Below are 24,675 nucleotides of genomic sequence, written 5' to 3'. Positions count from 1 at the left end.
TATAAGACCTAAAATTATACGTAAGAAGAAATAATGCTTTGAGCTCCGATTTATCGAAAGTGAATGATACCAACAATAAAGAAAAATTCTAGTTTATCTACTTATTGATGAAAACTCACCTTCAAGATATATTATTCCCCTCCGTTCAGTTTCCATTCGTTCTTCTCGTTTGTACGAGGCTTTCCCCGCTATTCGGGAATATTTCTCTCATTCCCACCACTAAATCTGGGTTGAAGGCAAACAAAACAAAACTAAAAACGTCAAAATAATTAGCTTTATGGTTCTTCTTTTCAGGCAAAATATGCTCCCACAAAATGACCGGCAGCACGGTTCACGAAGCTTGCTCTATTGAAATCCTCATTCGAAATTATACAGACAGTAGGCAAACTGTCATCATTACACGAAATCTTCACTCGCTAAATATCTACACAAGTCTCCACTAATCACCCAGGAATCCCGGAATTCATGGTTTTTCTGCATTTTATCAAAAGATTCAAACACCGCACATATACTGATTACCGAAATTCATAAACGAACATTTGACACAAACCACCCACAACCTACTACCCGAGTTGTAAGACACCAGCATACAAAATCCGACCGTGAAAAAGTTCACTGGGATGCCTGGTTTCAGGCATAGGAAAAGAAAACAAAAAATGTGAGATGGAATCAGACTCGATCGAAAACAAACGATTGGCGTTGTATTTCTTCCATTTGTGCAGAAGCAACTCGAAAAGCACTTGTACGAACTTGGCTATATTCCGGCATCTTACGATGGATAAACTTCGCTAGAATTTCTCCGTTGACATCTCAATTCCTTCAATTTCTCCTATGTTCGCACCGAATCAAGTTCGTGCGTATGTCACCGGTTGACATAAGGCCGCAGTGATAGACAACTTGTTCCACCCAAAGCTTGACACGGAACACTGAAACCAAATTTTCTTACTTCGATTTGCCAGTACCGAAATAAACAAATATAAGTTTCTATTTTAGGAGCGGCATCCTGTGGTCATTGCCTAAAGCAAACTGAGAACCGCTGCATTTGCATGTAAATGTGCATTAAAATAGGAAATGGCTAGCTTTGTAATTACTGTCCTTTATTTGAATTGGAAGTGGATTTATTTACATTTTCTCGAATTCCATTGAGAAGTGCAGAGAAGTTAACTAGCAACCTCAATGCGAGATTTCCACCTGTATCAGAAAGGGAAGTTACTTCGGAAGATACGTGTCAGAAGAATGTTAGCGGAAGTACATTGGATGCGCACGAGACAAGCTTCGACTCGTACGCAGCCTCAATGTACAATGAAGAAATCATGTCCACAAAGCCCCTCCATTCGGCAAGGTTCGTTCTGATGGCAGATGACTAATTCGCATTCGCAGCTTGCCCGCGCTTTTTGCAGTTACTTTTGATTGAATTCGTTTTGAGAACTGCGGAATGCATTGTATAATTTCCAGCGCTAATTATTAATGTCACTCGCTTCAGTTTCGTCGATTCCATTCATAAAAATTGAATTGACGCCAGCGATAAGTGCACCCTTACTGGCATATATTCTATCGTTTTCATAACATAAAACATGCAGACAGGCCGATTAACCCTCCACACTCTCACCACATAGGATATAACCTTCTAGGTGTGCGCCCACAACCGAACTGCGAGCATGTTTTCTGTTATGGAAATCATAAAAATGAATGAAACCTATAAGTGTACCTACTTTATTCTTAAATTCAATTCGAACATATGGAATCAACAAAACTAATGCAGTGACATCAATAATTGGCACTTGTGACTATTGCTTGACACAAGCCCGTGTAAAGAGCTTCATTTGACAGCTCTCTCACCACGCACACATCCAATGTACTTCGGCTTTAAAGGTTGTGACTGGAATTGACGAGACGTTGGCTGTAGTTTATAGAATAATGGTAAAAAACTATGTGGAAATGAAACATCGAATTTTGGTAAGGTGAACAATCGGCCTACACTTGATTTAACGAATAATGGACGGTAACTTTCCTGAAATTATGGAGATCATTGCAACCATCGCAAACAGTAATGCATAATCGAGTAGAGCGAGAATATTGCAGTTGAATTACAGCTACATTTTTCGAGATAAAGCGGGTAAAGATAAATATTTTTGCAGTTGGAGCAGTGGTACTTATTTTGTAAAATAATTGTTGATTACAAACTGCAACTACTCTTCTTTCAAGCGGTGATAACGTAGTTAGAACCACTAAGTCCAGTTTTTGGTGGTATTGTGTTCTGATATGAAGTGATTAGTGAAGTTATTGTGGTATATAAGTAAATAAAGAATTACCAAAATTTACCGTTTCTTCTAACTAGTCATTTTGATGCCGTTTAATCCTAAATTTAATTTACTGCAATTCGAAAATAAACATGAAAACAAAGATTGCGTGCGACAGTCAGTTATGTTAAAGAATTTGCAACCTGAAAGCAATTTTCGGCGGACCCGCAAAAATGTATTCAAATATAATAACTTCAATCGTTTCCCTTTGTTTTCAATTGACTGCTCTCTTTTTTTTTAAATCTGTTTTTTCCAAGTGTTGGAGAGTGTGATTTTGATTGCTGGCATACTTTTCACTTAACGTTTGCCAATGTCTACTGGTGGTCATCGGCGTCAATTTGAAATTTTTCTTGTCAGTGAAAGAATGTGTTGGAGTAGAAATCGGCCCTATGTGGTTCTAGGGCAGATGAAATCATAGAAGTGATTGTAATTTCAGGGAATTTCTATTCGAAATTTCCTGCTGCAACTAATTTAGTTCACTAGGAGCGCTTTGACATATCACGACAATTCAACATTCGCAACTTAATGGCGTTGCAGGCGTTCCTTTTGCAATGTAAATCAAGAAGCTGACAGGTAATTGGAACGGCAGTCACCATCAGTGATCGTTAGGGTTCGTGAGCCTCGCAAAATATACAACAAAAAGTGCGGTCAATGTTCCGTTTGTTTGCGAGCGTTCAACTATCGAAAAGAAATTTTCAGGAGGAAATACTTTATGTAACTGTGTGGGTCAACGGAAAATTCTGTTTCTCTGCTGATTTGGCATATCGTCTAAATATTTCCAAGAAATAACGCAAAGTGCGATCGAAAACTGGCATACTGAATAACAGTCGCGGTTAGACACAAACATCGAACGGAACATTTCTCGAGCTCTGAACAGGACGTACCTAGGCCTATAAAAATAATTGTAAATTCAAAGGATCTCACCATGAAATTTCTCGAGCTCTGAACAGGACGTACCTAGGTCTATAAAAACAATTGTAAATTCAAAGGATCTCACCACGAAATTTCTCGCTCCAATTAAATGAGTTCGTTAAAGACATTTTCAGCAAATATTATGGGGGCAACTATTTAGGAAATGCTTTATATAACTGTTTGGTGATTTAATTGAAAATTCTCTTTCGTCTTAATGTTTTGAAGCAATGCCGTAAAGTGCGATCTAAAGCTGACCGAGCGAATAACAATCACGGTTGGACACAAGCGCCAAACGGCACATTTTGTGTAGCTCGTGAGCGCCAAAAGGGTCCCCGCTTATATAACACATTAAAAAGCAAACATAATTTCTACATACTCTTGAGTCTTTTGCAAGTACGAACCAATTCATTCCTCTTGCTCAAACAACTTTTTGTACCAGGCACTCTGTACGGCCGTATAGGCTTGGAAAACGAAAATTGCGGTTCCTTTACAAATTGGTACTTGCAATGTCATGAGTCCCAAATGCTGGTTCATATACAGCTGGCATTTCGAGGCTTCCGGAAAGTCCCATGCATGGCACATATATACCTAGAGGAGAGCCTAATTCCGGCTACTCATTCCAGCAGTTTGTGTCTATGATTCGCCAATGGGCTTCCTCACTCTAGACACAAACTCCCTTCTCTGTTGAGGAGCCCTCACTCCTATTTTTGAATTCTCAAATCTCCCTTGGATTGGTATTGTTATTCCCCATAAACTGCGTAATCTGTAGGATAAACTATCCCTCTGTGCTCGTTAAGAGCTGCTCCGTAGTATGTGTAACACATAATGAGTGTTCATTTGAAGAACACATACTGGTTAAGTGTAGATCCCTGCATGTGTGCACTGGCTTATTGTGGATGATTCTTTCCATTTACTTATCCCTCAAGACCTCACGGACCACCTATCACGGACATACTTATCTATCCTATGTTTCACCTTGGTCTCTATCTCTGACTATGCTTTAGTATTGATTTCGTTTATCTATACCCATATCCATAGAGATTAGTCTTTACTCCCAATCATTGTTCTGTTTTCATGATTGAGGCTTTTGATCAGATTTATTTAATTCAAATGTATTAGAACAGCTGTGTTCAATGTTTCTTCTATCTTTAGCAATGCATATCCACTTTACTAAGACTGTTCAATTAACTCATTAGCTTCCTGTTAAGATGCTTCAATTCTACTGTTACAAAATCTTTTCTACTTTTATATTCTATTCTATTTGGAGATACGTTGGAACACATGTCTAGTATACTCTTTTGTCATTATTAGTGTTCAGTCTGCTGCTCAATTTTCTAACCTAGCTATGACATTTCTAATTTCCAAAATGGGGTTTTCTGTAATATCTATCTTGTTTCTAATCCATGCTGACAGTAAGTAATTTAGTTTTAATTTCAATTAATTCTTCCAATTCTTTTAGGTCGATTGTTCTGAGTTGCGCCCTACTCTTTTAAGTGCTGCAGTTCATTCTACTGCTGTTCAGGTTCGTATCATCCCAATTTTTGTTCAGATCTTTGCTGGTGTTTTCCATTTCAGATGCTGCATAACTCAACCAACTAAGAGTGAAAACATACCGATGTATTGTGTTATCTTCGTGCTTGTGTTCATTCAGGTATGGAGCACAGTAGATCTACTATAGGCAGTACCCACACTAAAATGATCCCACTTGCGAATGCGCTTGCAGAAGCTTATCTGTACACATCAGAGACGCTAAACAAGGAAAAGGCATAATCTTCGTCAAATCGTATTGGTAAGAGATAGATCGATTCACGTATTCACGTATTCACTTATGCATAAGCAAAAACTTGCCGATCTCAGCAATACATTGGCAAGTCCGGGCGGTATGTCAAACACAGCTGATCGGATTTTGGTGACATCTCGCTCATGCTGAAGGGCAAAATAATTTGAAATCGTGCGTATTCGCACTGATTTCCCCCCTTGAGGGGCAAGGGGGAGTGTGGTAGCTGTCTAGTATTTAACTGTGGTATGGAGTATTGATTCCTCTGCTGGTTGTTTCAACTTTTCTTCGTGTGAAATACTATCTTCCATTTCTTCATGACCCTCGTATTGTTTGTTTATCCTCTGTATTTCAAAATTATGTGTGCCTAGAGTTGTTTACATGATCGTTGTTTTCATTCATCAAGCATACTGTATCATCCTAACCTCCAAAGATTTTTTGCTATTTGTTCACTAAATATCAAATTTTTGTGTTGTATTCGCATTTTAATATCAAAAGTCATGTATTAATTATTGACTCTCTCCCTCAGTGGAATTGTTTTCAACGATGGAAGCATGCATAACATTTCTGAATTAATCAATCATCGTAATATGTAACAGGTAACTTTTCAAATAGTTCAGTAAAGATTTTCAGTATTTCTAACCCTGTAGACGTGTTTTATTGGTTCCTTTTATCTTCCTTCTTCATGCATCAATTCTGCAGTGTCGAGATAGTATTGTATTATAGAAAAACTTGTGAGATTTTCTCAGTTGATAATAGCAATGTGTGTGTTGCATAAGTACCCTAAATGGTCTATGCTAGTGAATGAAATGACCCTTGAAATTACATCTATGCTGTTTCGGATAACTATTTTGCCGCCTCTGCTTGCCTTTGAAGACAGCATCTTAAATTGTGGAAACCCTAGTAGATGTATAAGTGCATTTCGGGTCGGCCCAAAGAGTCTCATCAGTAGGCTTTATTGTGTGAATCTCTCGTGTGAGTTAAATGAACAATACTTGTTCAATTTAAAACAAAAAAAAATTGTGAAAATAATAATATTTATTATTAAAAAAAATATATCTTAGCTCTAACACTGACAGTTACGTAATGAGCAACGATTCAATAGTCGTTCTCATATTTATAGTATGGATAAGTAACCATATGTTAAATGACAAGAGAACGACTTTGCTCTGTTGATTTCCTATCATAGAACACAGTTCGGTCCTTATCCTCTCGTTTTATGATCATGTTACATTTCTTCGTAACCATTAGATAAGATACTAGTCGTTCTCATATTTATAGTATGGATAAGAACGACTCTGCTCTGTTGATTTCCCATCATAGAACACAATTCGATCCTTATCCTCTCGTTTTATGATCACGTTACATTTCTTCGTAACCATCAGATAAGATACACATTTGTTTCTTAAGATGTTATTTTCTTATCTTTTGGTTTGTTGAAGAAATGCAATTCCTTATCGATATTGGATTGTGAGTGTTTATACATAACTCCTCCATCCTTAGATTGATCAATGTCCTCATGATCATTGTTTACAGTTATTTTGATTGTTTACATTTGTTTACATTTAAAATAGAGATTCGTTCCTATTAGGATGAAAATCATTGTTAATATTAATGATGTTCCGAGATATAGTACATGTTTTTGGTATTCGACTTTAATCTCTTTTATTTCTTTGAGATTTTTTTATATGTTTTAGGTGCATTTCATTTTCTGGATAAATTATTTCTAAATTTTTTATGTTATTGTATAATGGTCTAGGAATAATCTGTTGTACTTTGTCATTAGTATTTTTGTATATTTTATTGGATATTTGTACGTTACAGTTATCGAAATTGATGACATATTGTCCGTTTAAAATGTATTCGTGTTCATTACAGTTTTGATTTATTGATACATTGTTCGCATTTTTAATAAGTAATTGGCCTTTTTCCAACTCTTCTATAGTGAAATCTTTATTAAAAAGTTTATTACATTTGATTTTGGAATTTTCTATGATACTAGTTAGACATTCGTTGGGTTGTTTATATTTACTTAGTATATTTGTTTTGAAAGGATACATTTTATCGTTAATCTTTACGAATTGATTAGTTTCTAACGTAACTTCATAGCTTGCATCATTGGGTGTACCATATGCTTCGTAAACTTTAAATATTTCTGTTGTATATATAGGTATGGCAACTACAAATACAATTTGTTTATTTTTTGCTAAAAACGCTTAGTTTAATATCTTGTGATTTTTCTAAGGTTATATTATATTTTTGTATTTCGTATGTATTTAACATGAATCTTGCCATTTGACGATTTTTCGCATTTGCTATATTGTCTTGAATTTGTTCAATTATATTCTCCAAATGATCTAATAGATTATTGTACTGTATATTCTCGATGACTATAGGTGTTTTGTTTCATTTATTATATGATTTTGAAGGGTTTTTAAATTGTTATTTATGTCTTCGTTTATTTCAATTTGACTATTGATTGTGTTAATCATATTTTTATTATTGGATGTTACTGTGTGTAAATAATTTATTATTTTCTCTCTGTCCTCTTCATCTAAGACTCCAAAAAGTTATTTAAAACCAGTACCTATTACATTTATAAGTCCTCTTCTAGATCTCGTGGGGTGTAAAGTTTGCAATATAATGAATATACTTTCTTTTCTAAGTTGAATTGGTTTATCATCATATCAAGTGTAAAACATTGAAATATTCTGAAATTAGGTTGACTTGCTCTTTTTTTCAAAAATGATTATTCCATTGTTACTATTGGTTTCGTGTACTTGAAACATTCCTTGTATTCCTTGTACTACTGCTAGAATTATTATTATTAACTGAATAATTGACTTTCCTAGTATTCCCTCTTCTTTTCGAAAATTCCTTTTCTTGTTTCGGGGGTCCTAAAAAGAATTTCGTAGGTCTTTTTAGATTGTTTTTGCTTATTTCACGATTTCTATAAAATAATTTATTTTCTTTCTGATCTATTGGAACACTTCTAAATTTTGGTAAGTGTTTATGACGATGTGTTTCGTAGTTTTTTATGAATGCTCTTTCATGGTTGTAATTTATATTTTCCCTATTCTTGTTAAAATACTTTAGCCGTTTTTGCTTTATTTCTAAGTTTTTCTGAGAAATTGCTAGCCTTTGTTCTGGATTCATATTGAATTGGATGTTATACGGTTTTTCTTTTAGAGTTGAATGAATAGTTGAGTTATATTTTTCAACAGCTTTATACAAATTTACTTTGAAAGCATTTTCTTTTTGAGTTACACTAAGGATCCTAAAATGTTCTAATAGACTGCTGTGAAATCTTTCAACATCTGAATTCCCTGTATGTGTATTTGGTTTAGTAAAGTGTATTTGTATGTTATTTTCCCTGCAAAAATTTTTTATTTCAATATTATTAAACTCATTGTCGGCAATAATTTTGTTTGGTTTCCCTAAATTCGCCATTCTTTCTTGAAGTTTTTCTTTTACCGTAACCATTGTCTTGTCTTCTAGTTCAGATATGTGAGCATATTTTGTCATTTTGTCTATACTTGTTAGGAAATAATGATGTTTTATATGGAATGTATCAATGTGAATTACCTCATTAATATTTTTTGGAGTTTCGCTAAGTTGATATTCCATTTTAATTGGATTTCTATCGTATTTACACCTATTACATGTTTCACAATTGTTAATAGTTTTTTCTATTTCTTTAAATAAGCTTGGGTTATATACCTCATTTTTCAATTCCTCATAATTCTCAATTATACCTCTGTGATTTGTTTCTTGATGTTTTTTATCAATAATTTTATGTAGATCTTCTAAATTAGATACATCCTTCAGAAATTTTGTTGTTTTGTAAAATTTCAACCTAGTGTTATGAGAAAAAAGTTCTATTAACTTATTTTGGAGTTTGTTGTATTCACGATCTTCCAATTCACTATATATGGCTATTACCCCTTTAAATATATATCTTCTTAATATGTTAGATAGATCTTCGGGATTGTTAAGAATGTTTCTTGAAATAAATACTCTTTTTTTATTAAAATGTATTTCTAATTCTGTACTAGGACTATCCTGCAAAATAATTTGTGTTTTATATTTATTCACACAAGTATCATTTATGAAAATATGTTCATTTCTTTCTTCTCTAGAAGTATGAACTGTTGCCATAGTTGCGTCATCGTTTTCGTCAATGTGATTTATTTCATCGCATTTTAAACGACTTAGAAAATCTGCAACTTTATTCTCTTTCCCTTGAAGATATTCGATTTCATAATCAAATTCGTTTAATTTAATTTTCCAACGAATCAATTTTTGATTTGGTTCTTTTAGATTATTTAACCAAACTAGTGGTTTATGGTCTGTTTTTATCTTAAATTTTACTCCAAATAAATATGGTCTGAAATACTTAGTAGCCCACACAATCGCGAGTAACTCCTTTTCAATAGTCGCGTAATTGGTTTCACTATTGTTTAACGTTCTAGAAGCATATGCTATCGGATGGCTGTTTTGAGATAAAACGGCTCCGATTGCGAAGTTAGATGCATCTGTTGTTAGCGTGAATTGTTTCTTAAAATCAGGGTATTTCAATATCGGATCTGATATTAGAACTGCTTTAAGTTTTTCGAAACTCTTTATGTATTTGATGTCATTGATATTAATTTTCTGATCTTTCTTTAAACATGTTGTTAATGGAATTGCTATTTTCGCATAATTAGGTATAAATTTCCTATAATATCCGGTTATTCCTAGGAAACTTTTAATTTGTTTCTGTGTTTCCGGAATTTTAATATTCTTTATTTTTTCAACTTTTTGTGGGTTGGGCTTGATTCCATCTTTAGTTAAAATATGCCCTAAATACTCCGTATCTTTTTGTAGGAAGCTACATTTATCCGGCTGTATTTTCAAATTGTATTCTTTTAATCTGTCGAATATTTTCCCCATGGAATCTATATGTTCCTGTAGAGAAGTACTAAATATAAGTATATCGTCAAGGTATACGATACATATTTTATTAATATAATCCTTAAGGACATGATTAATCATTCTTTGGAAGGTAGCAGGTGCATTTTTCAATCCGAAAGGCATTCTCACGAATTCATAATGACCTGTATTAGTTGAAAAGGCGGTTTTAGCTCTGTCTTCGGGTTTAACCAGAATTTGGTGAAATCCCTTTGCTAAATCCAGCGTGGAAAAATAGTTTGCTCTACCAAGTTTGTCTAAAATGGATTCTATGTTAGGAATTGGCATTTTGTCATCTATCGTTTTTTCATTAAGCTTACGATAGTCAATAACTATTCTCCATTTAGCTTTGCCACTATTGTCCATTTTTTTTGGAACTACCCATATCGGACTGTTATATGGAGAAGTTGACTCTTGAATAATATTTTGTTCCAACATTTTGTTTATTTGTAATTTGACTTCCTCTTCGTGAACTTGAGGGAATCTATAAATTTTAGAAAATATAGGTTTCTCATCTGTCGTAACAATCTCGTGGAAAACGTCTTTTACGTTTGTGAGATTCGTTCCTTCCTGATAGAAGAGACCTTTATACTCTTTTAATATTTTACCTAAAGATTTTTTTTCCTCTAAATTTAGGTGACTTAGATTGAACTCGCAATGTTCAATTGGTTCTATATAATTAACATATTCTAATGGACATGAATAAGTAAATGGGATTTGCTTTCCGTTTACTTCAAGAATTCCCTTTCCTAAATGAAGTATCGCATTCATATTCTTTAAAGTGTTATTCCCGATTATTCCTCTAAAGTTTTTATTCCCTAAATCAGTTACATTCCAATACATGTTAGCGTCGTCATTGAATTCTGATGGTAAAGCGGTCAAAGTTTCATGAGTTATAACTTGCGAACCAGTTACCGTTTGGACTCTTAGAGGTTGAGAGAGTTTTAATAAATTATTTACTTCACGTTTATCAAGTAAATTGACAGTACTTCCCGTGTCTATTAATATTGGAAGTTTTTTATTATTAATTGAAAGTATGACTACCGGTAAGATATCTTCGAGGCGTGTATTGTAAAATTTACATCTACATCCATTGGTTCTTCACGGTTTCTAGAAACTTGTGTTGAAGGTTTGATAAAAGATTTTTTTTCAAAATTTTTACGCGAATTATCAATGTTACGATAATTGAAAGAATTATTGATGTTACGAAAATTTACATATTTATCTTTAGTAGAACTAGCACTAGCACGATTGTGACTATTTCCTTGATGCCTTTTATTGCATAATTTCAATAATCTAACTGCGGATTCTAGTTCTATCACGTTTTTAGTTTCTAATAAAATAACTTGATTTTCACTCAAACACGATTTAAACTTTTCTAAAACAAACGATTCGTTTCGGTCAGGACTATATTGATGCGGCTTATTTGCGTCTAACTGATATTTCCGATTCATTTTCACTAATATTTGACTTAGGCAGTTGTACACATTTAAAAAGTTTTCATGGTATCTTATACTATTCACCTGATTAATTAGCTCCATGTATTCCTCCTGTACTCCGAATCTGCTGATAAGTGCCGTTTTCACTTGACTCCATGTGGGGTTTATCAATTTTCGAAGTTCTTCTCGAGCTCGTCCTTGTATCTTTGATTTAACAATTTTCGTTAAATACAGCTTTTGCGATGCGTCGGTAACCATAGCCATGATCGTTTCTCCTTCGTCCAAAAAGCACTCTAGATCATACTCCTCGGTTCCATTGAAATTTGGGATGCTTCTCGCTTCTCGTAGAACATCGTTGAAACTGATTGTTGCCATTTTCGTCACTTTGCTGGGAAATTTTCGTTTCAATAATTATTTTTGGGTTAAGTTGCTTAGATTTTCCGCAAAGAGCGAAAAAAAAAAAATTTTGGAAATGTTGGCTTTCAAGCTAATTTGCTCGAATTTCTCGGCAAGGGGCGAATTCTATGAAAATTCAGCCTAGTCGTCAGTGTAAGATATTTTTCTTTTTTTTTTTTGTACTTTGTAATAAGGATCTACGCCGATTTTAAATTAAAATTTGACAACGTTTTAATGCTAAGTAATTTCACTTTTACGTTGGGCGATCCTACCGACTGCGCCAGTTAAATGAACAATACTTGTTCAATTTAAAACAAAAAAAAATTGTGAAAATAATAATATTTATTATTAAAAAAAATATATCTTAGCTCTAACACTGACAGTTACGTAATGAGCAACGATTCAATAGTCGTTCTCATATTTATAGTATGGATAAGTAACCATATGTTAAATGACAAGAGAACGACTTTGCTCTGTTGATTTCCTATCATAGAACACAGTTCGGTCCTTATCCTCTCGTTTTATGATCATGTTACATTTCTTCGTAACCATTAGATAAGATACTAGTCGTTCTCATATTTATAGTATGGATAAGAACGACTCTGCTCTGTTGATTTCCCATCATAGAACACAATTCGATCCTTATCCTCTCGTTTTATGATCACGTTACATTTCTTCGTAACCATCAGATAAGATACACATTTGTTTCTTAAGATGTTATTTTCTTATCTTTTGGTTTGTTGAAGAAATGCAATTCCTTATCGATATTGGATTGTGAGTGTTTATACATAACTTGTGTGCGTAAATTTTCCTAATGGCCCTTTTAGAAAAACCTAATATGTGGGCTGTGTGATTTCATAGTATGATATTATTTGAGCGGGGACTAATTGTCCCGATTTTAGGAGTATGGTGTCTCATATGAGAGCTTCATTGTGTTTCACTTCTAATCTAATTTTTTCATCAAGTTCCTTTCTCATCCAATGACCGGCCAAGAAAAACCACGCTCACATACCTTGAGTCAACTATGTCCTCTGGTAATTTTCCTTTCAATCATGTGTTTTCGGTTGCAAGTATTGCCTTCTTCTTTGCTACGACGTTTCTACGTCTGCTTATAGGATTTGTTCGTTTGGATTGAATGTGCTTCCTTCTTCCTTGGTTTGAACTTCTGTTCCTTTACCTGTAGGCTTTTGTTTGCACTGGTTTAGCCATTTTTTCTCTTCGATATTTTAAATGGCACGCTACTCTATACTTGATTTTGGAATAATCAAATGTATTTTTTTCCGTTTTTCTGAAATATATCTGTTTGTGTGGCTTTGTTTTCTTTCATTCCCGAAATTTCCCCGTACAGTATGTATTAATGAATGTTGGTGATGAATACTTTCCCCTTACAGCTAGACTCTTTTGCACGTTTCTCTATGCAAGATTTTTGTGAAATATGTGTATACATATTGGAAAAATTTATGACATTCGTATGTACGTACGAGTATGCACTTTTATTTGAATGTTATGCAGACTATGAAAGCGAATATATGTACATATATGTAGATGTTGATAGCTACAATATAGGAAATATTTTTCTATACAGTCCGCGAGTATGTATAATACATAAGTAGTATTCTTGTATTTTCGTATTTCAGCATTTCTGTATTCGATATTCCCATTGCATATACGAGATTATAGATGGCATTTTGAAATTTCAAATTGCAAATACATCATATCCCAGATATTTTCCTCATTTATTCCAATTGATGTTCACTTTAAATATGACGACGAATAATCAATGGAAACAATTTAACAATTCAATTTTATACAGTAGCGCGATCAATTCTTAATGGGAACTTATTGGAATTTCATAATTGACATTTTCAAATTGCCGTATTTCTTTACTGATATTCATTTGGATATATTTCAATGATATGTCCGTATATAACAAGGTGGTGGCTGGTCGTAGAAGATTACATAGACACAATTCTCTACTACATACAGTAATAATGAAAATTATTTTAGGGTCTTTTGTACTCTTCATATATTCCAGATTTTTATGATGCTACAATACATAATGCTGATGATGATGTTGATTATTTCTGATTGAAAGCAAGACAATTTCCATATTAAGAAGGTTGCATACATGCCGCCGCCGCCGCCGCTACCACCGCTACCACAATATTTGATTTTCATTTAGAAGACACACAATCAAACATTAATGATTAACTGCTGCCTGCTGGAGAGGTATCGGTATGGATGCTCTTCCTTTCCATTACACTTGATTTCATTTCAATATAACATTCCGTTGTACGGGAGCAGTAAAATCCTCCTAAATTCCAAGACATTAATCCTTCTTTTTTTCCTTCAGCCTTTGTCCCATTTACAAGCGGGGCTCGTCGTGACCGGTTTCGCAATTTGGTTCTATCGAATGCCTGATCTGGGAGGCTTTTAAATCCCCATCCAGCGTATCAAGCCACCGTTGTTTAGGCCTGCCTTTTGTTCGTTTACCATCGACTTCGATGTTCAGACCAACCTTGGCACGTGACTTCTTGTTAGTACGAATTGCGTGACCATACCATTGAAGACGCCACTCGCAACTTTTCTACGATCGGTGCAACCTCACAACGATATCCTCATTTCGAATGTGATCAAAACTTGTCACGCCACTAGTCCAACGTAACATCTCTTTTTCCATTACCGCAAGACGCCGTTCATTATCCTTTATAGTTGGCCAACACTCAAAACCATAGAGAGCGACAGGACGGACAACATTGCGGTAAATTTTAGATTTAAGACGTTCGTTGATCACAAAGAACACCAGTTGTAGAGCGCCACTTCATCCAGGTTACGTTAATGCGTGAAGCAATTTCATAACGCAGTTCTCCATTGGCTGATAGCGTTGACCCGAGGTATTTAAAACGCTCAGTTCTGGGCAGATCACTGCCGCTGACAATGATTGTGCCTGTTTCATGCGGATCCGTCGTCTAAAATTCAGTTTTGTTTAAATTCAATCTGAGATCGTGTTGCATGAGGCGATCATTCCATTTTTGAACAAGTTGCTCGAGATCATTTTTGCTATCAGATGCTAGGAAAACATCATCTGCATAAAGCAGTGTGTAGGGCGCTGGACGTTGGATATCCCGTGTGACGGTGTCCATAACAAAAACAAAGAGGAGTAGTGAGAGGGCGCTTCCTTGATGAACACCAACAGAGACACAAAGCGGTTTTGATACACCCGCCATACTTCGAACTTTATTTTTCGGATCGTGGTAGAGCAATTGAACCCAGCGCACCAGTTCTTCTGGCACGAAGTGTTGTCGTAAAGCATATCAGATGAGTTCGTGTGGCACACGGTCAAACGCTTTCTCTAGATCCAGAAAGGCAATGTAAAGAGGACGATGCTTCTCACGGTGTTTCTCCATGAGTAACCGCGCAGCGTGTATTGTGCCAGTAGTTCCGCAGTTCTTGACAAATCCGGCTTGATTCACGGTTATTTCAATGATTTCGCGAATACGGTTGTCAAGAATGCGTTCAAAAGTTTTCATGGTATGGGAAACTAACCGGATCGGACGGTAATTGGAACATTCTGCTGGACTACCTTTCTTTTTCCATATTGGAACAGTGGTACTTTCTTGCCAGTCAGATGGTGTTCTTCCTTCCTGAATAACCCGGTTAAAGAATTCACTGAGCCACAGTGTTGGGTCCCAGCTCTTCGCTTTCCAGAGCTCAGATGCGATGTCGTCAGGTCCTGTTGCTTTCCCCGACTTCATTTTTTTATTGCCTCCTCGACTTCAGTTGCGCTGACTGGTGGAACTGCTCCAAATGTCGGCAATGATTGTGGAAGTGGAGGATGAGCAAATTCTTCAGTTGAAATCTGCTCGAAATATTCTCGCCATCTATCCGTTGCGGCTCGACGGTTGGTAAGCAAAGTACCGTTCTTGTCATTAACACAACAGAAGTGTTCGATATCCTGTGTGCGTTCATCACGGCTTTTAGCAAGTCGATACAGATCTCTCTCGCCATCCCGAGTATCCAGTTTATCGTAAAGATTTTTGAAGTGATTCGCTTGGGTGACAGCGACCGCTTTCTTTGCTTCCCGGTTGGCATTCTTATAAATTTGCCAATTAGCAGGCGTTTTATCGTCGAGAAATTTGTGGTAGAGTCGTTTCTTTTCACGGACCTTCATTTCAGCATCATCATTTCAAAGCCAAGTATGTACCGCTTACCCGGCTTGGTGACCCCGAGGGTTGCAGAGGCCGCTTTGTGGATTGTGTCTTTCATTTGGCTCCATAATTCTTCCACATTCGTAATGGTCGGCAATCGTATGAGTGAGATCGTTTCTTCTTTCTTCTCACCAAATCGCCACCATTTAATGCGTCGCGGACCAGTGCGTTCCTCACACTGTTGTATCGGTGGCTTAATTCGCAGGACGGCAATCAACGGCCGATGTTGAGGTGCAATGGTCTCATAGGGAACGACTTTGCAATCAGTGACAGTGGTAAAATGTTGGCGTCTTATGAGAATATAGTCGATTTGCGTTTTACTGCTCCCACTATAAAATGTGGGAAGATGAGGCAATCGTTTGATGAACCATGTATTCATAAGTACAAGGTCATGGGTGTCCGCAGAATCGATTATATGCTCGCCACCCTCATTGCGCGCTCCAAATCAGGCACGTGGCAAGTCTTTTCATCGAGAAGTTGCCAGAAGGCATCTTTCTCGGCATCAGGTCGACCTGTCTGTGGTGCATACGCGGTGAAGAAGTGAATAGTGCGATCAGCTGATATAATGGTGAGCTTCATCAGCCGATCATCAAATCGTTCGAATTCTTTAATGGCATCACGGAAACCCTCTGAGATGGCAATACCAACACCATATTGAGTGTGTGGGTTACCAAAATAGAGAAGTTTGCAGCCATTTTTACCGCGTTCGCGTTCAATGTCGCAGCTTTTGGCACCAGACCATCGGGTTTCTTGCAGAGCGCAGATATCAATGCGCCTTTTCCGAGGGGCTCTTGCGAGTTCCTCGGTCTTTCCAGTTAGGGTATCAACATTTAGCGTGCAGACACGTGTTTGTTTTGTTTGTTGTGTTCGGACTAACTTGCTTACGTCCTGACGCCGTTCATGCGTCAAGAACCCTTGCCCATTTTTTGACTTTTATAGTCGTTTTTGTCTGGATCGGGGCCCGTCCTGCCGCGTCGACTGGGGTGGACGCCCTAGCATTTCTTCGAGGCTTGTGACTCAATCCGATCATCATGTTTGTAACGACATTGTATGCATTCTCTTGGTCGACCTGTTGCGGGACCTGTCACCAAGAGAGATCAGGTAGGATTTAGCATAGTAGAATAAATCCAACTATGCTCTATTTATCTCTTTCCCTGATCTCAGCATTTTATTTTTGTTTTACTGAGGATAGTACAGAGTACGTTGCCTCAAACCCTCCTCCTTTACCTGGGCTTGGGACCAGCATACTATGTTAATAGCATGGCGGAGTTAATGAAACAAGTTTATATATTTGGTTTAAAATCCTTATTATCATACTTCTACATTGCGAAACAAAATTATTTCTACTTGTGAAATATCAATATTCCAGTGCCGAGTGAATTAATGCATAGTGCATGTGGTCGTCTGTTTGTTGAAGGTATCATAAGCCTTGTAGATCTGTGTGAAAAATCCAAACACGATAGCAGCTGCTAGTAAAATTTTCACCGCACTGGATGGGTAATCTACCGATCCGGATTTTGCCCTATGCACAGGAATGCGTTCATGTGGACCGCAAACATCTCGTCATTAGCGAAAAGACAGGTCTGGGAAAGCCGTAGGTGCTCCGTTTCGACATCTCTAGGCGTGTTGAGGGCGCTTATTTCCAATGAACAAAAGTAACACTTAACATAGTCCTTCAGATTGGTATAGAAAAAACCACTTTTTGCTAACTTGTGGGCCTTCCGCTCGTCAATATTTAAATGGCTGAAGGTCTTCAAGCGATCGTATTCACTTTTAAGGTTCAACATTTTGACTGAGGTGGATATCGTAAAACAACGTCTTTTTTATTAATCCAGGAGTTGTGTACAGCTGAGAAGCTCAACCATTTAATGAGAACTTTATCCCCTCGTCTTTTCAAAATCTTTTCAACAAGGTATACATCGGGGTACTTAGCCGACGAGAGCTCTAATTCGTAAAACCCTCCTCGAATTATGTTTCCTTGATAATCCTCGAGAATATAAGTTCAAGATTCTGTGTCTTTTACCTCATGCACTTTAAATACCTCTGTGAACCAGTTTGGAGCATAACCCTTCTCAAAGACATGTTTATGCTTGCTTATTCGAACAAAAGTTCCTACTTTGTATCTTGGTTTAGACAAGACTCTCTCTTTCTTGTACACACTGGACATCAGATCTAGCTCGTTGGAAGTACAAACGTCTACAGGTCTCATCTTGATAGTTCGATGTTGGGTTGTATATATTTTCGTACTATTTTTTGTAACAAATTGATCCATTTGTAGTTACCCTTCATACTGAATTCTTTCCACATCAGACTTTTGAGAGTTCTATTGAATCGTCCAACAATTGATGCCTTTAAAGAGCTATGCATTGAGTAGTGATTTATTTCATATTTTTTCATTAACTTCATAAATTTCTTGTTGAAGAATTCTTTCCCGCCATCTGTCTATAAATTTCTAGGAATACGTTTCTGGTTTAAAATTGCTTGCCTAACTTTAGTAACTTCACAACCACTTTTATTCTTAACGGGTAATGCCCAAGCGTATTTGGAAAAACTAGCAATCACTGTGAGTACAAAATTGAATCCTTGGTTTTGAGATGTGCATAACTACTAAATCAGCCTGCCATAGATCATCGATCAACTTTATGCTAACGCGACGTCGTTTAAAGTTTCTGCGAGCGGGCTTGTGAAGGTCATTAATAATCTGTCTTCTGCTCATTTTCCTGAACGTATAAATATCGATTGCCTTTTACTATTATATATTAATATCTACTGATAAAGACATCATAAGTAGTATCACCATGTTAAAATTTATCATCCATTTAAAATGATGGTTGCAGGACCGTCTGGATGTGATAAGACGACCTTTATAGAAAATCTTTTGAATAATATGTGGCTTATACAGCCTCAAGTTGAAAAGATAGTTTGGTGTAATGCAGAACAAGGAGCACTGCCGTCGTGTATCGTTTAAGAACATTTAATATTTGGAGTATATCCCAGATGAGTGCACAAATAAGACTAAGTATCCCACTTTAATCGTGTTGGATGATATGATGTTAAACGCATTTTCAAAGCAGATATGTGAACTTTTCACTAAGGGTTCACATCATCGCAACTTCCCTGTTATTTTTATAACACAGAATGTATTTCATCAAGGGAAGTTTTGTCACGACATACCGCCTAATTGTAAATATCTAGTTGTATTCAAAAACCCACGAGACAAAAGTCAATTTTGCCATTTAGCTAAACAGATTTATCCAGATAATAGTGGCGAGCTTGTGAAAATATATAAAGATATCACACAGTTATTTGCTAGTAGATTTAACCCAGGATATAAACGATATTCTTAGGTTTCGACCCGATATATTTAATAAGAGATTTCTTACATGTTATTGCTCGTCAAGTAGTCTGAAAAATAATAATAATGACATCGAAAATGAAACTATATATGTTTTAAAGAACGCTAACTCATGTTTGAGAAACGCTATATTCAAGAATGCCGGTGCTGACGTAATTAAAACTATTTGCGAAATAACACTAAACACTTTGAAAGGTAACCATACACCATACAGGAAAGCATTTAGCAGACTTTGCAGGTATAAAAACAATATGCGAAAGCAGGCTGAGGCAAAACGGTCTGTCCCGAGATAGAGGGAAATCCTGATACAACAAGGTGGATTTGTTCCTGTACTGCTAGGAAGTCTTCTTTTGGGTGCTATAGGATCTGCTATTCAGTGAACATGGAGAAAAATAATGCACTTAACAAAATGATTTTATTATCACCCGAGGTGTACGAAAAAAAAAATATTGAAGAGTCAAATAATCAGACCTTGTTTGATAAGGCAATGGGTAAAATTCTGAAGGACAAAAATCTTCCTGATAAGATTAAATGGTACAGCTATAGAAATGAGTTAATAAAATTTCTGAATACAAAGAGACAATGGAGACATGTTTCAGACGTAAAGTCAAATTTTTCGAAGAGATTTATCAACACAGACAACCCCAGAGAAGGTACCATTCTTGCGCGAGGAGAGTTTCTATGAGCCAGAAGTGGTAACACCACCAAGAAAATCCCTTTCACCAGCATCTAAACGACGATTATCAGCAAATGGTATGGCTAAAAATCTTCAACCAATGAAAGTACAAAAAACTACTCTAGATAAAGGAGGGAGGGATTATAGAATAATTACTGCCGATGACGGATTAACTCAGTATACCGTTCCTGCGAAAATGAGTCCGGATGAAGTAGTCAGTGCTATGGAGGGGCTGGAGGAAGGCGATCGGGGAGAATATAAAAGCGATCCGAAGGGACGTATCAGAAAGAGTTCCTTAAAACCTTCGCGGTTAAATCCTGGTCAATATGAGCTAGCTTTTCCAGCAAAAAAATCTGCTCGTCAAAGTGAATGTTTAAAAAGTAGAAGAAAACGAGGTTCTAGTGTTCCGGATTTTGAGTGGGAGAGAATATAAAATACAGGAGATGCCAGTCAATGTTGATAATAATAATAATGAGTTTTACATCTCACTTCTAAGCAATAGTTCTTTATCTTTGTACCCTGATAATGTGCAAGGTCGTTTTCGCAATATATTACTTAGGCTCTGTAATCTTACCGATACCTGGTGTATTGGGATTTCGGAATTAGCATTGCCTGCACAAAAAATACGGAAGAAAAGGTTTACCAGTGAGGCAAATAAGGTAAGTGATAAGAAGAAAGTCAGACGCGATTACCCTAAAGAAGGAATAGCCGTAGGTGAGCCCCTGGCATTGAGAATTGCGTTAAATTTTGAGGATTTTTATGGATCGTTTAAATGGACACAAAAGCAACTCAGTGAAATAAGCAATAGGGATGGAACAATTGATTTCTCTACGTTCCTTTCATTTTTTAAGGTTTTGTTTGCGAACTGTGCTTTAAGCGACCAAGCCTTCCGTTCTTCGCGTCCTCCTTGCGCGCTGCGCCCTTCTAAGTTCCTCTTGTATTCTTTTGATTGCGGAGTTCACGGCACACCAGATTCCCTCCGACTTCAACATTTCCCCGACGATGTTCTGCGGGCTTAGGTTGGTTTTCAAGGAGTCTTCCAGACTCCTCCTTTCTGAGAGAAATCGTGGACAGTTGAACATAACATGCTCCGGGTCCTCAGGTGTGCAACTATATTCAAGACACAAGGGAGAATCATCCAGCCTGAATTGGTGCAGGTACTTCCTGTAACCACCATATCCTGACAGGAATTGCGTCAGATGGTAGTTAATCTCGCCGTGTCGTCACTGGATCCACTGCTCAATACGGGGAACCAAAGTGTGGGTACAGCGACCCCTCTCGAGTCGTCCCACCGTTTCTGCCACTTCTCCAGTGACTCTTGCCTTGCCGCCTTTCGGTATTTTGCACCCTTTTCAGGAGGATTCATTTTCCTTGTCTCGTACAGGCAGCGTGTCTCACTTGCCAGAATGTCTATCGGGATCATTCCTGCAATAACACACGCTGCCTCGGCTGATATTGTTCTAAACGCGCTGCACACCCTTAGCGCCACTAAGCGGTAAGTCATATTTACCCTCCTACGATTACTTTCACACGCTAGTGCTTCCCCCCAAACTGGTGCCGCGTATAATAGTGCGGAGCAAACCATTCCGGCCGCAAGCAATCTGCGACTGTATCTTGGGTTTCGAAGTGATGGCGTGACCACCAACATGAATATTAACCGTATTCCTCTTCCTACGATTGGTAATCAAGATCGCCTCCGTCTTTTGTTCCGCAAGGCCAAGCTGAACTATCTCCAACCATGCTTTTATGGCGCTAATGGTTTCGTTAGCGTACATTTCAACGTCGTCAGGTTGTTTCGCGACGACAACCACAGCTAGATTAGCTGCGAAACCGATTATCATGGCCTCCTTTGGCACGGGAAGGACAAGGACCCCATTGTACATGACGTTCCACAGGAGAGGACCCAACACTGAGCCTTGTGGTACTCCTGCGGTGACGGTGTACTGCTTGGATCTCTCATCCGTGTCGTACCAAAGTGTCCTCTCCGAAAGGTAACTGTTGAGGAGCTTAGTCAAATAACTAAGGATACCCGTTTTAGCCAGTGAGCTTTTTATTCACTCCCAGCTTGCGGAATTGAATGCATTTTTGATGTCCAACGTTAACACGGCACAGCATTTTTTAGACGATATCGCGTCTCGAGCCAGCTTCAAAGCAACGTCACGGCGTCGATCGTTGAGTGGGCTTGACGAAATCCAAATTGTCGATCCGATAGTCCATCCTTACATTCGATGATAGAGAGCAGTTTGTTGTAGCATCTTTCCTGCCGTGTCGATAAGGCAAATCGGTCGGTATGATGATGTGTCTCCTGGGTGCTTATTCGGCTTCGGTTTTTGCCTCTTCCACCGGTCGGGGAAAACTCCTTCTTCCATGCATGTTTCAAACACGCTGATAAACGAGTCGGGTCTGGTTTGAACAGCGAGTTTAAAGGGGTATCAAATGAAAGGTCTCCATCAGTAATTTTCGAAGCCGGTCTTAGTTTTGAGATTTGTTAAAAAGGCCGGGAGTGGGAGCGGTGGAAAGTGATGATTTCTTTAACGGACCCATTCTCAGAAACTACCCAACCGAAAAATGTGAATCATGAAGCTGCCTCTATATGGTGGCCCAGGCCTCAAAACACTCTCCATATCGATTCTGCTCAAATTAAGTTAATAATAGTATATTACCATGTTTTTGGGAAAATTGAGTAAAACCCCCCTTAATTTTATCTCAGTTATAAAAGTTGGTAGTAGTATAAAATATAATATGAAGCATATTATCTCCAAGTTTAGAACTATCCCATTTGTACGTAGCCCGTTAAGAATATGCATTTAGCATGTCAGATTTAGTACTTCGGGTTGTAAATTTACCCGGTAAAGACAATTTTGAGCTACTGTAACTTTGTTAGTAATAGTATGATTTTGATCAAACTTGGAGATAATATGCTCCATATTATATTTTATACTACTACCAACTTTATAACTCTGAGGTAAACTTCAGGGGGGTTTTGCTCAATTTTCCCAAAAATATGGTAATATACTATTATTAACTTAATTTGAACAGATATCGATGTGAAGAGTATTTTGAGGCCTGTGCACCATATAGAGGCAGCTTTATAATTTTTTTCAGATTTTTCGGGTGGGTCGTTTCTGAGAATGGGTCTGTTAAAGAAATCCTCACTTTCCACCCCTCCCACTCCCCAACAAATCTCAAAACTAAGACCGGCTTCGAAAAGTACTAATTAAAACCTTTCATTTGATATCCCACATGACTACATCCGGCGAAAAAAACTTTTACACCCCCCTTTTACATGTATGGGGACCCCCCTAAATCTTAACGTAGAAGGGTATCACTCACTGCATGTCTGGGGGTTCACAGGTCCCACCTTCTCATCAAATTTCGTGTCAATCGGTATAGCCGTTTCTGAGAAAAGTGCAGACTATGTAACGGCTCACTCAAAGGTTATTAATACTGAATCTTGCACTCAATCTGAACAGGAATGAACACGATCGAGCTTACATCAGCGTTACAAAGAAGCAAGGTGACAAAAAAATTCTTTAGAGGCGTATTTCCATCCAATCGTCTTCCAGCTCGAGTGAAGAAACCAGCCTGTATTATAGCCAATATTGATCCATCATACAAGTCTAGCAGCCATTGGGTAGCATTCTTTTTTCGACAGAGGGACCCGCAGAATACTTTGACTCATTCGGAAATTACCCCATACACAAATTCTTCCGCGGTTTCCTATTAGCAAATTCGAAAACATTTATCAATAATAGAAAACGTCTCCAAGGACCGTTCTCATCAACATTTGGACCTTACTGTTGTATGTATATATACACACGCTGTAAAGGAAAAAGTCTCAGACACTTTCTAAGAATGTCTTCATCACACAATCTACGTGTAAACGACAATAGAGTTGTAGAGACATTTCTTAAAGTATACTTGAAAGGCAACTTTCAAAATGATGGCATCAGTTATAAGCAGCAACACCGGGTTCTGGTTGAAGGTATAAAAGCGTAGATTAATTTTAAAACTATGATTAGTTCACCTTTAAATTTATCCGGAATGAAACCGCTTCAGAAACAACCGCGTCGTGAGATGAAAATTACGAAACAATCCAACGGTCGAAAATCCGAAGTGCCTGGTGAAAAAGTGCTATTAAATTATACCTACTTCCTGGATGGCTGTCAGAATCGGAAGATTATGCTGGGTTCTGATCCGTCAACATTTGAGGCTAAAATTGTTTTCCACTTGTATGGCCGATTTCCACTGGCAACTAATTACATTGGCTGGATTCTTGTTTATGACTACCTAAAAAAGCTGAAAGAGGAGCTGGAGAAAACATAACGGAAAGCCAACTTTGTCTACTGAAGAAGTTTAAAATTCCTGTAGGCAAAGGTAGTATTCAACTACGATTATTGGAGCTACTTACCTTGTACGAGATGATGGATTTGTTTAATATTGTCATGTTTCACAACAATAACGCGTCTGAAAGTGTGAAGGAATATTTCAACCAATACACTGCCAGATGTCGAGATAAAAACGAAATACCAATATTTTGTAGTACAAACATCATTTTTAGTGTTGCTAGTTTAGATTAAATAAAATAAGTTTATAAATAAAAAATGACTTTATTCTATCGCTCTGTTAATAAGAATGTAAAGGTACATATTGGCACAATTT

The 24,675-nt window shown here is 37.1% G+C and overlaps 1 protein-coding gene and 1 long non-coding RNA gene across 5 annotated transcripts in view; one reads left to right on the top strand and one right to left on the bottom strand.

Moving 5' to 3' along the window:
* The window catches only part of LOC119659472 (longitudinals lacking protein, isoforms H/M/V), a 110,685-nt gene extending 109,782 nt beyond the window's left edge, over positions 1 to 903 (bottom strand). For 2 of the 3 annotated variants that reach the window (XM_038067562.1, XM_038067564.1), the window contains exon 1: positions 120 to 902. The gene's annotated coding sequence lies outside the window, so the exon portion shown is untranslated. Of the gene's footprint in view, positions 1 to 119 lie in introns of all 3 variants that reach the window. The other variant, XM_038067563.1, reaches the window with a different exon arrangement.
* A 356-nt stretch (positions 904 to 1,259) lies between these two features.
* The window catches only part of LOC119659480, a 73,034-nt gene continuing 49,618 nt past the window's right edge, over positions 1,260 to 24,675 (top strand). The window contains exons 1-5 of one of the 2 annotated variants that reach the window (XR_005250349.1): positions 1,260 to 2,475; positions 2,558 to 2,873; positions 4,672 to 5,001; positions 5,519 to 5,588; positions 13,810 to 14,111. This is a non-coding gene — a long non-coding RNA (uncharacterized LOC119659480). Of the gene's footprint in view, positions 2,476 to 2,557; positions 2,874 to 4,671; positions 5,002 to 5,518; positions 5,589 to 13,809; positions 14,112 to 24,675 lie in introns of those variants that run through there. The other variant, XR_005250348.1, reaches the window with a different exon arrangement.

Source organism: Hermetia illucens, chromosome 6 (assembly GCF_905115235.1).
Source record: "Hermetia illucens chromosome 6, iHerIll2.2.curated.20191125, whole genome shotgun sequence".
Lineage (NCBI taxonomy): Eukaryota > Metazoa > Arthropoda > Insecta > Diptera > Stratiomyidae > Hermetia > Hermetia illucens.
This window is presented reverse-complemented; position numbering and strand designations above follow the sequence as displayed.